This window comes from Macaca thibetana, chromosome 17 (assembly GCF_024542745.1).
Source record: "Macaca thibetana thibetana isolate TM-01 chromosome 17, ASM2454274v1, whole genome shotgun sequence".
Classification (NCBI taxonomy): Eukaryota; Metazoa; Chordata; class Mammalia; order Primates; family Cercopithecidae; genus Macaca; species Macaca thibetana.
The window spans coordinates 81,679,526-81,693,547 of record NC_065594.1 but is presented as its reverse complement, the minus strand read 5'-3'; the positions used below and the strand labels follow the sequence as shown (position 1 = coordinate 81,693,547).

General features: G+C 35.3%; 1 protein-coding gene across 4 annotated transcripts in view; it reads left to right on the top strand.

Moving 5' to 3' along the window:
• Nucleotides 1-14,022, top strand: part of FGF14 (fibroblast growth factor 14) — a 678,189-nt gene that overhangs the window by 480,906 nt on the left and 183,261 nt on the right. The window lies entirely within an intron of this gene.

Below are 14,022 nucleotides of genomic sequence, written 5' to 3'. Positions count from 1 at the left end.
TTGCTAAGGCTGGTGGTTTTGAGAGCATGTGGCGTGTTCTGTGGGGGAAATGGGCATTGCTAGCTTTTCATAACCAAGTGGGATTGGTAGGAAACATTGAAGAATATATTTACGTTAATGGGAGAATATGTTTGCCCAGCACATTACATTCTCGGCTCCCAGCTGTATTTGTTTTAAATGCCCTGTTGTTTCAAAGACGGTGGATAGAAGCATAAGCTATACATGTGTTTCTCAGTGAGTGAGTGCGTGTCCTTACATTTGCAAATTGATGACCAAAAGTTTTGATGCTTTTTTTAAAAGGCTAATGCTAAATATTTTAAAAGGACAATTGCTTGTTGTCAAGTTTAAGAAATTGGAGATTAGTTGCTCTTATCATCAAGCTTCAAAGGCAAAGATAGGAAGAAAATCAGAGTGGAAGTTCTGTTAGAGAAATAAAATTGTATAAGTAAAATAGGAACTTCTTGTTGGAGAATTTGGGATCAATCATACTTTCAGACCAGGGTAGAAGCCATTAAAAAAAATGGATTTTAATTTTCCATGTTAGCCTAGAGCCTTATTCAGCCCACTTTTGTGTAACAAGACCAACTCACCTGCCTTAATCACTGTTGATAGACAGAGGATCAACCTATTATGACTTAAATTGTGCTTATCCTCTTATGCCATCAAACAGACTATCTTTTAGAACACAGTTTTCACCACATACAGCTCCGAATTGGCTGTCTACATGTAGTAAATTAACATACTATCTACTAAATAAGCTTATTTTAATATAAAGAATGATTAAAACTTGTGTGTATTTCTTAAGAATATAGGCAGTAGATTATTTTATAAATATGAACAGTAAATGTTTTGTGCCATATTGGGTGGCGAAGGAGGATTTGCCTTACACTTAATGAATTTTCAGTTGAGGGTTTACTTTTTTGCCAGTATAGAAAGATATCTGAGTTTTCTAATGGTCCATTTCTCCATTTTCAACCCTGACTGCTCTGTTGGTATTCCTGATTTTGAAATGATAAGCAATTTTCAATGTTCTGTAAGAAAAATATATTTTAGGTCACTTTTCTACCTTACTTTTGACAGGAAAGTAGAAGAGAAGATATGTTATAAGGAAATTTTATGAGAATTTTTTATTCTTCTTATATTTCTTATGTATAAGTATATATATTATTCAGAGGAGAAAAATACAGATATATCTCTTTAGTATCAGAAAAGGATTATTAGTATCATTAATTTTAAGCAAAACAAATATTAAGACTTTATGTTGTGTATATTATATATCGACATTTAATGATATGCTTTTATATTATATATAACAATATAATTCATTTATTTAATTAAATATTATTTTAGGACATATTTTCAAGCATATTTCCCTTCTTCTTATGCACTCTTTACATAGGGAATGGCCCTCAGAAAATTTTAAAAAATCATATTTATTAATTTAAAGATACAACATTTAAGTCTGATGGTTTTATATGTCTTTATAGCTGAAAATAATTAATATAACAATTATTGAATCTTTCCAATCTGTTAGGCTTTGTAGCAGGTATTATGTATATACAGCAGTGAATAGAAGAGTTGAAGTTCCTGCCATCATGGAACTCACAAACATGGGGTAGAGAGTCATTGCTTACGGAAAGAAACAAATAAGAAATGATAAAATTCAAAGTCCTGTAAAGCATGAAGAGAGCTGGGATAAAGAATTATGGGGGAGAAAGGGGTGGGGAGAGGGATCTAATTAGATAAAGTAGTTCAGGGTGGGCAACACTGGAGTCCACAGGTTGAGAGCTGACAGGTAAGAAGGATGCAGAGATTTTAAGAGCAGGTGGAAAAAGCAATGTGTGTGCAGAGACCTTGAGGTGGAACAAATCTTGTCCCACTGGGAGAAAAAAAGAGGCATAGAAATTTTAAGCACATTGTCAAGTAGAATATAGTTTGATATGCTTGAAAACAGAATAAAGAATAGCTCCACATTTTGTGTTTTGGGGAAGGGTAATACACATTTTTTAAATGTAGGGTTTTTAAAAATCCTTTATTAAGTAGCAATTTATTTAATGTAAAGATTACCGAGTTGGAGCCCTGCACACACACTCTTTCCTATCTCCATCACCCCTACCCCTATAGAAGAGCGATGTTTGTACCAGTTAACTTGCTCTTATGAAGGACAGAAATTTGCAAGATGGCTATTAATGGTGTGGTAGGCAGCATGACTGTAGCCCACCTTTCCAGATTCAGCTCCATCTACCCTCCACCAACCTCCACAGATTTCAAACACAATTCAGTGCTGCCCCCCAAAAAAATTAGTCATATGCTTTCAAATCCTTGTCCTTTTGTTTGTGCTTTACTGTGTGCCTAGCATCTTCTCCACACTTCTACATTCACCTGTTGAAATTATGAAATTCTTCTCATTTTGAAAAGCTGAGAGAAAATGCAGTCTCCTCTGAGAAGCCTTCCCTCACTGGATACAATTAAAAATAATTCTGTGGCATTTCATACCTCACCGTTGTTGTTTATACCTGATAATAATTCAGTATACATATTCAGTTGATTGTAGGTAAGAAGCAAAGTCTGTGTTTTCTGCATCTTCATAGGCTCTCAAATCTTGATAGAGTGGTTGCCATACACTGGGTTCTCCTCATTGCCCTTGGATTGGGGTGAAATATGGAAGGTCAATAGGCCCAAGCTAAAAAAGAAAGTATCCTTGAACCAGAGTGATCTAACTAGATACTTTTAGACATAAAAATACTTCTCAAATTTTATACCTTTTTTACTTTCCCTAAATAAATATAATTATATATTTTTAAAGAGAATTAGAGGGATTACATATTTGTGGATTATTCATAAGAATGCAAGAATATAAACAACCTCATTTTAAAGCTTCACTAATATATGAACATAGATATTTACATATATTGATTTAGTTAAAGAAAGGGGAATTTATAAGGAAATCAACAGTTTGCAAATAGTTTTATTATTTGGAATCTTAACAAAAATGAAAACTATAGTAGAAACTGATTACAATGATGTATAATGAACATTTTATCCCCCAAAGTGTTACGTTTTTATTATGAATTTTTCAATCAAACAAGAACCATAATTGTTTACAGGATAATAACCTTTCTAAATCCTTGGCGTGGCTGCTTGTTTCTTGAGATTTACTTTTTTGGGGCTGTGATCATAAGAGCTATGGTATTACGTGCCATGTATGTTTAATCAGTAGGTTCATGGGCTTCTTACTAACATTTTAACTAATGTATAAGGAATGGAAAGTGAGATACTTAAAATGTGTTTTCAAGTTAATGCATAACATAAAAAGCAGAAAGGTATATACACCTATAGAAATAAAACTGCTTTGCTCCAGTGTGATAGTGAAATTCATCAGTTATCCTAAGAAAAGTGCCCTTCTTTCTTACAAGGTGCTATGTAAGGAAACAAGTGTCTACCCTCTCAGAAAATAATCCACAGCAAATAGTCATCAAAAAGCCACTGTTTTTTGTGCTACTGTTTTAGTGTCATTACCATGTGCTCACACAAAGACCATGTGCTTGTTTATTTTGGCTGTTTAGGTTAAACTAAAACAAGGGAACATTTTTCTTCAAAGCATTTTTTATTTTTTGGAAGATATTTTCTCTTTGATGTTGATTTTCTAAGGTACCCATTGGAGTCTTACTACATATTAATACTTGTTGCTAACTTTTTGATAATTATAATTTTATTATTTGTTAGTTGTATTAAGGTTAGATCAAATTTTGGTCTTCTAAATTAAAATGTTGAATTTTTTTGTTTTGTTTTTAACAAGGGACATACTATAAATGCAGTTTCTAAGCAGGGAATCTTATGAGAATATTACCAGATTGGTCAATGAAATAATGTTAGAGACAAAAAAGGCGTTCATTGATTATGCATTTTCTTCCTGTGGCTTAATTGTTATGATTTCACATCCATATTTGCTATAGGTTTCTGAAAATGTTTAATACCTCAGTAGTTCAGTAAGTGAAGTGTAAAATAGTGTAGCAGGTTAGGTATAATGTAATTAAACATAAATAACATGGTTTGCTTTGGGTTTAGTTATATCCATAGATTGAGTTGAGCTTACATCTATTAAAAAATACTTAATAATCTATGGCCAACTCTCTGGTGAAGACATCCTGTGACCTTTCCTAACAAGATTTCAGATACACCAAACCTTCTGTCCCAAAGTTACCATAATCAATTATAGGTTTCACTTTACATTTTGAATTTGAATACTTTTACATTTAGCCCCAAACTTGTGATTTTTGTTAGTAATTCCATTCTGTATAATGTTACTGTGAGAAAAAATATTTTCAAACTCAACAAGAACCTCCCTTCTCTTTGGTATAAAGTTATGTCTTCTAAATTGTATTTACTTAATTTTTTTTTAATGGTAGAAATTTAAAAGGAAAGGCTTCTAAATATGATTTATCCACTTACTTCTGGAATTCTATATTTTTCCTAGATATAATTTATATTAATGTCTCCCCAAATGGTGAGAAACTTTAGCCAAAGAGGACAATTATATTTAGATAATACAAATGTTATATAATATTTCAAATATTGTTTTAGCACCCAACAACTAAAACACACACATACGAATCCAGATCTCTAAGAGACCATTTCAGAGACGTCAATGCAATTTAAAGCCAGTTACAGTGTTTGCATTAGAAAACAACTAATTTAGTAGTTTTTGTCTATAATGGTGCAGCATTCAATTTAGTAAACTCGGATCACATGAAAATGTCACCATTTGCTGTTTACCGGGGTGACAGGATAACAGTAGGGACGTGTAGAAATCCAGACACAGAGTCTACACCATTTTATGATAGGTACTACTTTGTCATTCAGAAAAATGTCTCCTTTCATAAAATTGTGTTTTGTAATTTATTTTGTGGGATGTGTGTTTCTCCTTTTGATTTTACGGTTTTTGATATTGCGATTGATAGGAACCCATATGGCATCACCATAGGGAAGGGCCACTTCAAAGTCACTGTCTCACCATTGCCTGGCGTACAACGAACACTTCAGAAGTACTTGTTGAGTGAATGAAACATACCACATTTGTCAGGGCATCTATGCAGCAGAAGCATAGAATACCAATTGAGATCAATGAACACATAGCAATGGCTATAATTGGATAATTATTGATGTATTTAACAACTACCTGCATGACACTCTGCGTCTGTTGAGTACTATTTAATCTTCACAACAAACCCATATGGTAGGTACACTACATTACCCATTCATTAATACACTAAATTATCCAGTAATGGATAATGCACTAATATTATCCATTCGTTCATTTTACAAATGAGGAATCTGAAACAAACAAAATGAAAAGCTCGCATAGCTTTAAAGAGTGGGGCTGGGATTAGGAGAAGGTCTGCTAACTGGTTAGTCCAACTGCCTGTTTACTATTTACCTGCACTTACAAGGCTGAATTTGGCTGAAGAAAAATACACAGACACATTGGTACGACTTTAAATTCACAGTCAGTAACCTCAGGGGGCCCCTTGGTACATTTATTTTTTTTAATCCATTTTCACTTAACTTGATCATATTTCTTAACTTACTTCCCTTCAAACATCTTATGTTTCCTCTCCCATTTCTACTCTCAGCTATGTCCTTACTTCTATTTGTCTGAGAAAGTAGAAATAAGAAATAAATATTCACATACTTCACAACTGCTTTTATAAGTCTATCTGCAGATCTGTCCATTTACTCCTCCTTTTATTTTTTTACTGAACTGGGGGATAAACTCCTAGTGCTGTAATCTAAGGTCAAGATCTCCTCGAATTTAGCATTAGACCCTCTCTCCTACTCAGGGAAATCAATCCAATAATTTTCCCCTCTTCTGCATCATCCTACTGTATTATCCCACATCCTCCTGTATTATCCTCACCAGCATTTAAATATGCTCTAATATTTAGAGCAACTTAAGTAATTATCCCATCTTAAAAAGAAATCCCCTCTTGATCATGCATTTCTCTCTAGCTGTTGAATTAATTGTCTGTTATTGGAAAAACTTTTTGAAAGAGAAATTACAACTCTCCTTCTCCCATTCTTTCTTGGACCTTTTCTAAACAGGTGTTTGTCCGCAGTGAAAAAACTGGTCTTGTCAAGGTTACCCATGACCTGCAAGTGATCAAACTCAAGATTCTGTTTTCAATCCTTATCCTAACTGTATAGTATTTGGCATTCAAATTTCCATAATAAATTTATATTTTTTACTACGAAGTGGTAGAGTTAGCATCGAAATAGTTTTAACCTACCATTTACCCAACCAGTACACTTTATGTGATCATCTTTTTATAGTGACAATATATCTGGGTTTCTAATTGAGAGTATTAATACGTTAACTATTCCATGCGATTTGATGTTCAGCCAAACACTATTAGTACTAGTTGGTATTCGGGTACCATTAGAAGGCAATGCTTGGTGTTTCCTTACTTGGGAAGAATATTCCTTTCATCACATGTATTTGTGTTTGGACTGAGTGACTTGTCTCCATAAAACAGAGGAAGATGAATGGTCTTTCTGAGAATTAGTCTTTATATATAAATATAATAGATTTGTGATTAAGCAATGGCTGCTTTTCAGGCTCCTTAATTACTATCATAGCAAATAATAATTGGCAAACTAAAATATTAGTTAATTTGCTTAATGATAAATATCACTCAAGTTTAAGCATTATATAGAAAGAAATAGTCATAAACTTTGGAAGGGCCATTTACCATGGTTCATTTTCTCTACGTGGAATGTTTTCATGGATAGATTTGCTCCGTATTTTTATGCCTAAGGTTTTCAAGTAGTGATAATATGTTCTACGTCTTCTTTATCTACCTATTGCATAGAGAGACATAATTAAGGTAATGATTTTACATTTGTGTTTTTTTCTATGTTAATTTTTGTCAAAATGACAAACAGCTTCTAAGGTATAAGCAAATGGCAAAGAGCTGGCAATTAGAGTAGATGAACAAATTTATAGACAGAATAATATCTCTTCCAATGAGATTTTCCAGGGGTAACATGTAACTACTGGGCTCAATAGCTAGACATGAATGCACTGTCTTTTCTCAGGAAACTGTTGCATGATGGATGGGTATTTGCTTGTTTGTTTTCTTCAGAATCCAACAATTCTCTTTCTTTTGAACAAGTCTTTAAAATAGTCCAAATCTCATTGCTTAATATCTTTTTATTCCAACACATGCCTCATTTTATCTCTTTGAATTTCTGTAAATAATTCCTGCTTATCCTTGGATACAACATGCCCTTTAAATATTTGTTCATGGCTTTTTTATTCTTCTCACCATTTGGCCAACTTACAATTGTTTAACTCTATTAATCTTTCTGCATAAGTAAATGCCACCAGCACCTTAATCATTTCTGTGGCTTAGATTGTTCAGTAGTTACCTCACCCTTATTCTAGCAAATGAGATGACTGCTGTTTTCATGAAGAGAATTTCATGCTGAGGCCAGACTTTGGGTAGTAGGGAAGACTGAATCCTTTTGCTGTCTCACTTCTCTCTGGGGTAGGATCTGATTTGAATACAGGGATGAGGATATTGTACAAATCTATGCTAGGTAGAAACAGTCTTCTTGGTTTCATACCTGACGAATTAAAGGAAAGTGTAGGGAAAGTAACCAGACATCTTCACTGCATCTGCTCAGATTGGAAGTGTTGCATACCACATCTCATACTTCTCCCAACAACAGGACATAGTTGATATCATTTTCATTTCATGGATGAGAGGAAGTGAAGGAATTTCTTCAGGGACTCATAGTGGCCAGGTGTAGTATCTGAACACAAGTCTGACAAATATGTACAGTTTTAGAATTAACTCAATCCTAAATCATAATAAAGGTCAGAATTATATTCTAGTGTCTTCCTGGATGCACCCCTAGAACAGGCTAGAATGTCAACCACAGGATTCCCTCTGTTCATTCCTACAATTTTATTATTATTATTATTATACTTTATGTTCTAGGGTACATGTGCACAACATGCAGGTTTGTTGCATATGTATACATGTGCCATGTTGGTGTGCTGCACCCATTAACTCATGATTTACATTAGGTATATCTCCTAATGCTATCCCTCCCCCCTCCCCCCACCCCACCCCACAATAGGCCCTGGTGTGTGATGTTCCCCTTCCTGTGTCCAAGTGATCTCATTGTTCAGTTCCCACCTATGAGTGAGAATATGTGGTGTTTGGTTTTCTGTTCTTGTGATAGTTTGCTGAGAATGATGGTTTCCAACTGCATCCATGTCCCTACAAAGGACATGAACTCATCCTTTTTTATGGCTGCATAGTATTCCATGGTGTATATGTGCCACATTTTCTTAATCCAGTCTGTCACTGATGGACATTTATTATTGTTATACTTTAAGTTCTGGCGTACATGTGCAGAATGTGCAATTTTGTTACATAGGTATGCATGTGCCATGGTGGTTTGTTGCACCCATCAACCCGTCATCTACATTAGGTATTTCTCCTAATGCTATCCCTCCCCTAGCTCCCCACCTCCCAACAGCCCCAGTGTGTGATGTTCCCCTCCCCATGTCCGTGTGTTCTCATTGTTCAGCTCCCACTTACGAGTGAGAACATGCGGTGTTTGGTTTTCTGTTCTTGTGATAGTTTGCTGAGAATTATGGTTTCCAGCTTCATCCATGTCCCTGCAAAGGACATGAACTGATCCTTTTTTATGGCTGCACAGTATTCCATGGTGTATATGTGACCCATTTTCTTTATCCAGTCTATCATTGATGGACATTTGGGCTGGTTCCAAGTTTTTGCTATTGTGAATAGTGCTGCAGTAAACATACATGTGCATGTGTCTTTGTAGTAGAATAATTTCTAATCCTTTGGGAGAACATGATGCAGAAGCTCCTGGGACAGTAATGTTACAAATGATGGCCACCCTGCAGAAAAGAGCCTTCTCCAGTTCTGCCTCCCCTTCTTTCTGTTCAATGCATGGGACAATAGTTTTAAAAGCTATACAGGACAGCAGAGTTCAGACACGTTTGTTCCATCATCTCTTAGACTTTCCTTTTGGAGTAAGCCACTAAAAAGGGTGAAGCAAAGTTGAAGTTTTCCTATAATATTTCAAGTATTTCATGTTTGTCCAACTTTTATTTTCTGCATCCTAATGCCTTTGCATTTTGGAAAATTATAAAAAGTTACAAAAGTTGCTGAAGTTTCAAGAATATGGCACTAATGAGCAAAGGTTTCCTGTTCCCATGCTACTGTTGCTGAACTGACAGAATTTTTATCATTAGAAATGCCCCGGTGTCCAAACACTCCCATAAATGTTATCGTTTTTACTTTCTGCATGGTTTATTGTTGTATAGCCAAGTGAAACTGAGATGCATATTACAGTATTAAGTACTTTTTGCAACTTTGTATACTAACAAATCAGGCTAACCTGAAGGTAAAGGTACAATGTTTGTGTCTGTGTGGGTTTTCCTTTTACTCTATGGTAGTAGTTATAAGGAATTCTTCAGCAGAATCTCCCTAGGAACATTCGTTTACAAGCTAAGTCTTTCTATCTGTTCACTTTTTTAAAAAGGAAACAGCAATTTGCAATATCCATTTTTTAACCACTAACTGGTGTCATCATAACTGACTGGCCTCACACTACTATCCCTTCTCTTTTTTGAATTTTCTACACCATTCTCATTGACATCTCCAGAGAGAGAGGTCTGTTGATTTTTTTTTTCTTAAAACATGAATGTAAGAAAATACCCCAGATTTCACCTGCATTGTGTCTCACACATTTCCATCAGTATTATTTACCACTATCCTTACTAGAGCCCAAAGGTCCACAAACAACTGCCGCCCTTCATGGTGTGGTGGGTGCTGGTAAAGCCCAGGAGGCAGACACAGAAAACTCTGGGCCTTGTGCTCCCACAAACTGGCTGGAAAACTTGGGCAGATCTGTCAGCATGCAGAGACCTCTATGCAATGAGCCCATTGAACAAAACAATTTGATAGATGCCTCTCAGCTTTCACTTCTTCTTTTGCACGCTGTGTAGAGTCCCTCATGAATTAGATCTTAGAAGATTGAGGCAGAAGTGTGTTCCTTTGCCACAGGAATTACATGTTACATGAAAAGGCTATCTACATTGTGGTTTTAATTTGTAGGATGGATACTTTAAAAGCCCTGACTTCAACACTATGCAATCTATGTCTGTAACAAAATTGCATCTGTACTCCATACACTCATACACACAAGCAAACAAACAGAAAAGGCCCTCTGGAGAACAGGATTGTCCTCTGGATGCTGACAGTTTATGTTCAGTGTCTGTCTCCCTGTCTCTGCCTCACCCCCTTTCTTTAGGGTTGGCTTTGACTCCATGCTTCCTGTTGGCTGCTCATTAAATGCAGCCTGAAAATAGTTGGTTAATCATCTCTGTATATTCTATAGATTCTACATATTTGTGGCACACAGCCCTCCCTCCTTCCCTGTAGTCACCCTGCTCTATATTTAGGTATGTAAAAGCTATAATTCTCCTATATTCACAGGTTTGAATATTGAGACAGGAAAAAAAAAGCCTACCCAAGTCTCCACTAAAAGTCTGTTTAATGCCTCCCAGTATTTATAGAACTCGATTCTTCCAGACACTTTTATTTGTTTTATCTTAACATGTCTCATTATTTTCTTCTAGGGTTGGAATCTGCACAGAATTATTTTAAAAAATTACAGCTTGTGTACATAAGAGCAGTCACACTAGGTGCAAAGTTAAAACCCATTTAAAGAGAATAAAGCTTCAATGAGGAAATAGGAAATAATGACAAGCCTAGGAAAAGAGGTCTAACTAACATGAATGACCACACACACACACACAGACAGACACACACACCACAATTAGAGTCTCCACAACTCTGGTCTGTAACTTAATGAATGTCAAATTGCCTCACAGGAATTTCAGATCTTCAGTTTGAAGTTCTGGTAGGTAATATTGAACATATTCCTCAACAACAGCATGCATGCTTCTAAATAGCCACTAGAATTCATTTGAAAAGAGCAATACACACACACACACACACACCCAGAAAACTGGCAGGCTGATCTAGATGGCAACATTGGATGAACTAGAAAACTGAGACCACTGGATACTAACCAATTTGAGTTAACAGTATCAGCTAGCTTTCTTTGGAAAAGAGAGAGAGGCACTAAACAAGTGAGGTTCTCAATTTTAATAAGTTTCATTAGTCAAACATAGGACTAAAGCTATTGGATTTTTATTAAAAGTGCCTCCTTTGAAAGAAGGCTAGACTAATGTGTTTCTGATTAGCAATCAGCCAGTGAAATTTCAGATTCTGAAAACTATGACAGGATTTTGAGCAGGAAAAACATCCCTTGGTAAAACTCTCAGTAAATAGTAATTTTTCAAGTGAAGAAAATAATTATAAGTCAAGAGAATTGCTTTATGGCTTCAGGAAGTTAGTTATTCTGCACTTACTGGCGCTTACATTCAAGGTGATTTCATTTAGATTGTATTACACACAGATGGTTTGATTAAACCAACTAAATTAATAGTGGCTGTATCAATATTGGCTGCATCAGTATTGGCTGCAAGCATCTTGTTTCAGGAGGAAAAATGGGGTGTGCTATAAACTGCATATCTTGACATGGTATTTAAAGTTCCAGTAAAGAAACTACATAACACACAGAAATACTTGGTATTTGTCTGTTGGATTTGTTGTTAAGAAATGTATGAGCCTCTTTCATTTAAATACCTCTTGACACTGTAAAGAACCTTAGATAGACACAACAAAAGCCAAGAAGCTTAAAAAAAGGCAGAGCATAAGGAGAGAAAATACTAACATAATAAAAAAGGGAGAGATAAACCTGTAAAATGTAGGTGCCAGAATTCTTGGGATGGAGGACCTTGCATGCTCTTGTGTATATTCTCATGTCAGAGTGGCTCTAAGTATATGGTCCTCTTTAAGCACTTTTCGCTTTGAATAATAATGTGGCTAAATTGATAAAACTGAGATATTCCTATGGTTTCAAGTAAAAAGAAAGCAACCAATATCTTAGCTCATCAAACTTCATCATTATATGCATTGAACTTCACAGAAACTTTGATGTGGTGATGCTATCACAAGTCTATGAATATGTCCAACTCATCAAAATAAATTGCATTTTTGTATGTTCAGTATGTCTCAGTAAAGCTTAAAAAACCATTACAGTAGACAATATTCTCCCTATTTTTCAAGTGAAAGAATGGAAACCGACAGATGTTAAGTAATTTTTCCTGGGCCATATAATCTATGGTAGTAGTAGTGCTTTTCGATTTCTACTGCACAAACTTCTCGGGTTTCTGGTTGGTTGGTTGGTTGCGTTTTTTGGGTTGTTTTTTTGTTTGTTTTTTGAGACAGAGTCTTGCTCTGTCCCCCAGGCTGGAGTGTAGTGGTGCGATCTTGGCTCACTGCAACCTCCACTTGTGGGGTTCAAGCAATTCTCCCCCCTCAGCCTCCTGTGCAGCTGGGGTTACAGGTGCACACCATAACCTCTAGCTAATTTTTGTATTTTTAGTAGAGACGGAGTTTTACCATGTTGTCCAGGCTGGTTTTGAACTCCTGATCTCAGGTGACCCACCCACTTCGGCCTCCCAAACTGCTGGAATTGCAGGCGTGAGCCACTGCACCCTGTCTGAATTCCCTATTTTGATATGATTCCCTCTTTACTTGGGGTCTCTTTGATAACAAATAAGAAAAATGAACAGAGGGCTAGTTGCAAGAAATCAGATTTGGAAGTCACTACTTTGGAAGTGGGAGGGAGATATCAAGAATTATGACTTTAGTTCATCTTCTCCCACCCCTTTCTCTCAAATGTTGCTATTTCAATAATAGGAATTCCACCATATTTTTTTTCAGAAAGACTTTCTTTATATTTTCTTGTTTCATAAAATTTGAAACACCATAAAATCCAGGAGACAACCTAAAAGAGTAAATGTTCTTCCCAACCTTTGGGAAAAATTAGAATCCTCTTTTGTCCATTCCTAGCTTTTATTTCTCCTCCAAAAGGCATTTCTTGTATTTTGATTAGAAAATCCTTTCAGTATTTCTCAAGCAAGACTAAAGCTGAACTAGAGTAGAGCACTTGGGCAGATTTATTAAATAACCTATATAGTGAAGATGATATGGAGGCCATTTAATTCTATTTCATAAATGTTATAGCAGTTTTTACATTCAAAATGCTATTTCACTTTCAAAATAAATATTATTGAGGTATAACAAGCACATTAAAAGAAGTGCACAAATCACATGCAACTTAATGAATTTTTGCAGAGTGAATAAATACACTTGTGTGAAGAGCATACAGATCAAAAATAGAACACTACCAGTCCCCCAAGAAGCAATCCTCATGTGCTTTTCCAATCAATGAAACCTAAAAGCAGCCACTCTCTTGACTTCTAACACAATGTATTAGTCTTGCCTGCTTGAAAAAACTATATATCAGTGATGTTATGCAGCATGTACTTTATTGTGTCTGGTTTCTTTTACCTAATATTGTATTTGCAGGTTCATTCATGATATCTCTGCTAGTAGTTCATAAAATCTGTAGCGATGTCCCCCCTTTTTTTGATATTGACAACTTGTACCTTTTCTCTTTTATCTCATGCAGTTTTGTTTGGGTGTATTAAATTTTATTTAGTCTTTTTCAAAGAAATGACTTTTGGCTTAGCTGAATTTTCCTATTGTAATTTTTTTGTATTGATAAATTTCTTCTTAATTTTATTATTTGTTTTTAATTCCTTTAGGTTAAATTTGCTGTTCTTTTAACTTGGTGCAAGTATAAATTGTAGGCTTGTTGATTTTAAGCCATGGAAGAATTTAAGCATTCATGGAAAATGGTAAATCTACCTGTAATCATGGCTGTAGCTGCACTAAAAAGTAGCGCTCTGTTATATTTTAATTTTCGCTTAGTAAAATATTTTCTAATTCTGTGATTTCTTCTTTCACCTAGGATTATTTAGAAGTGCTTGTTTACTTG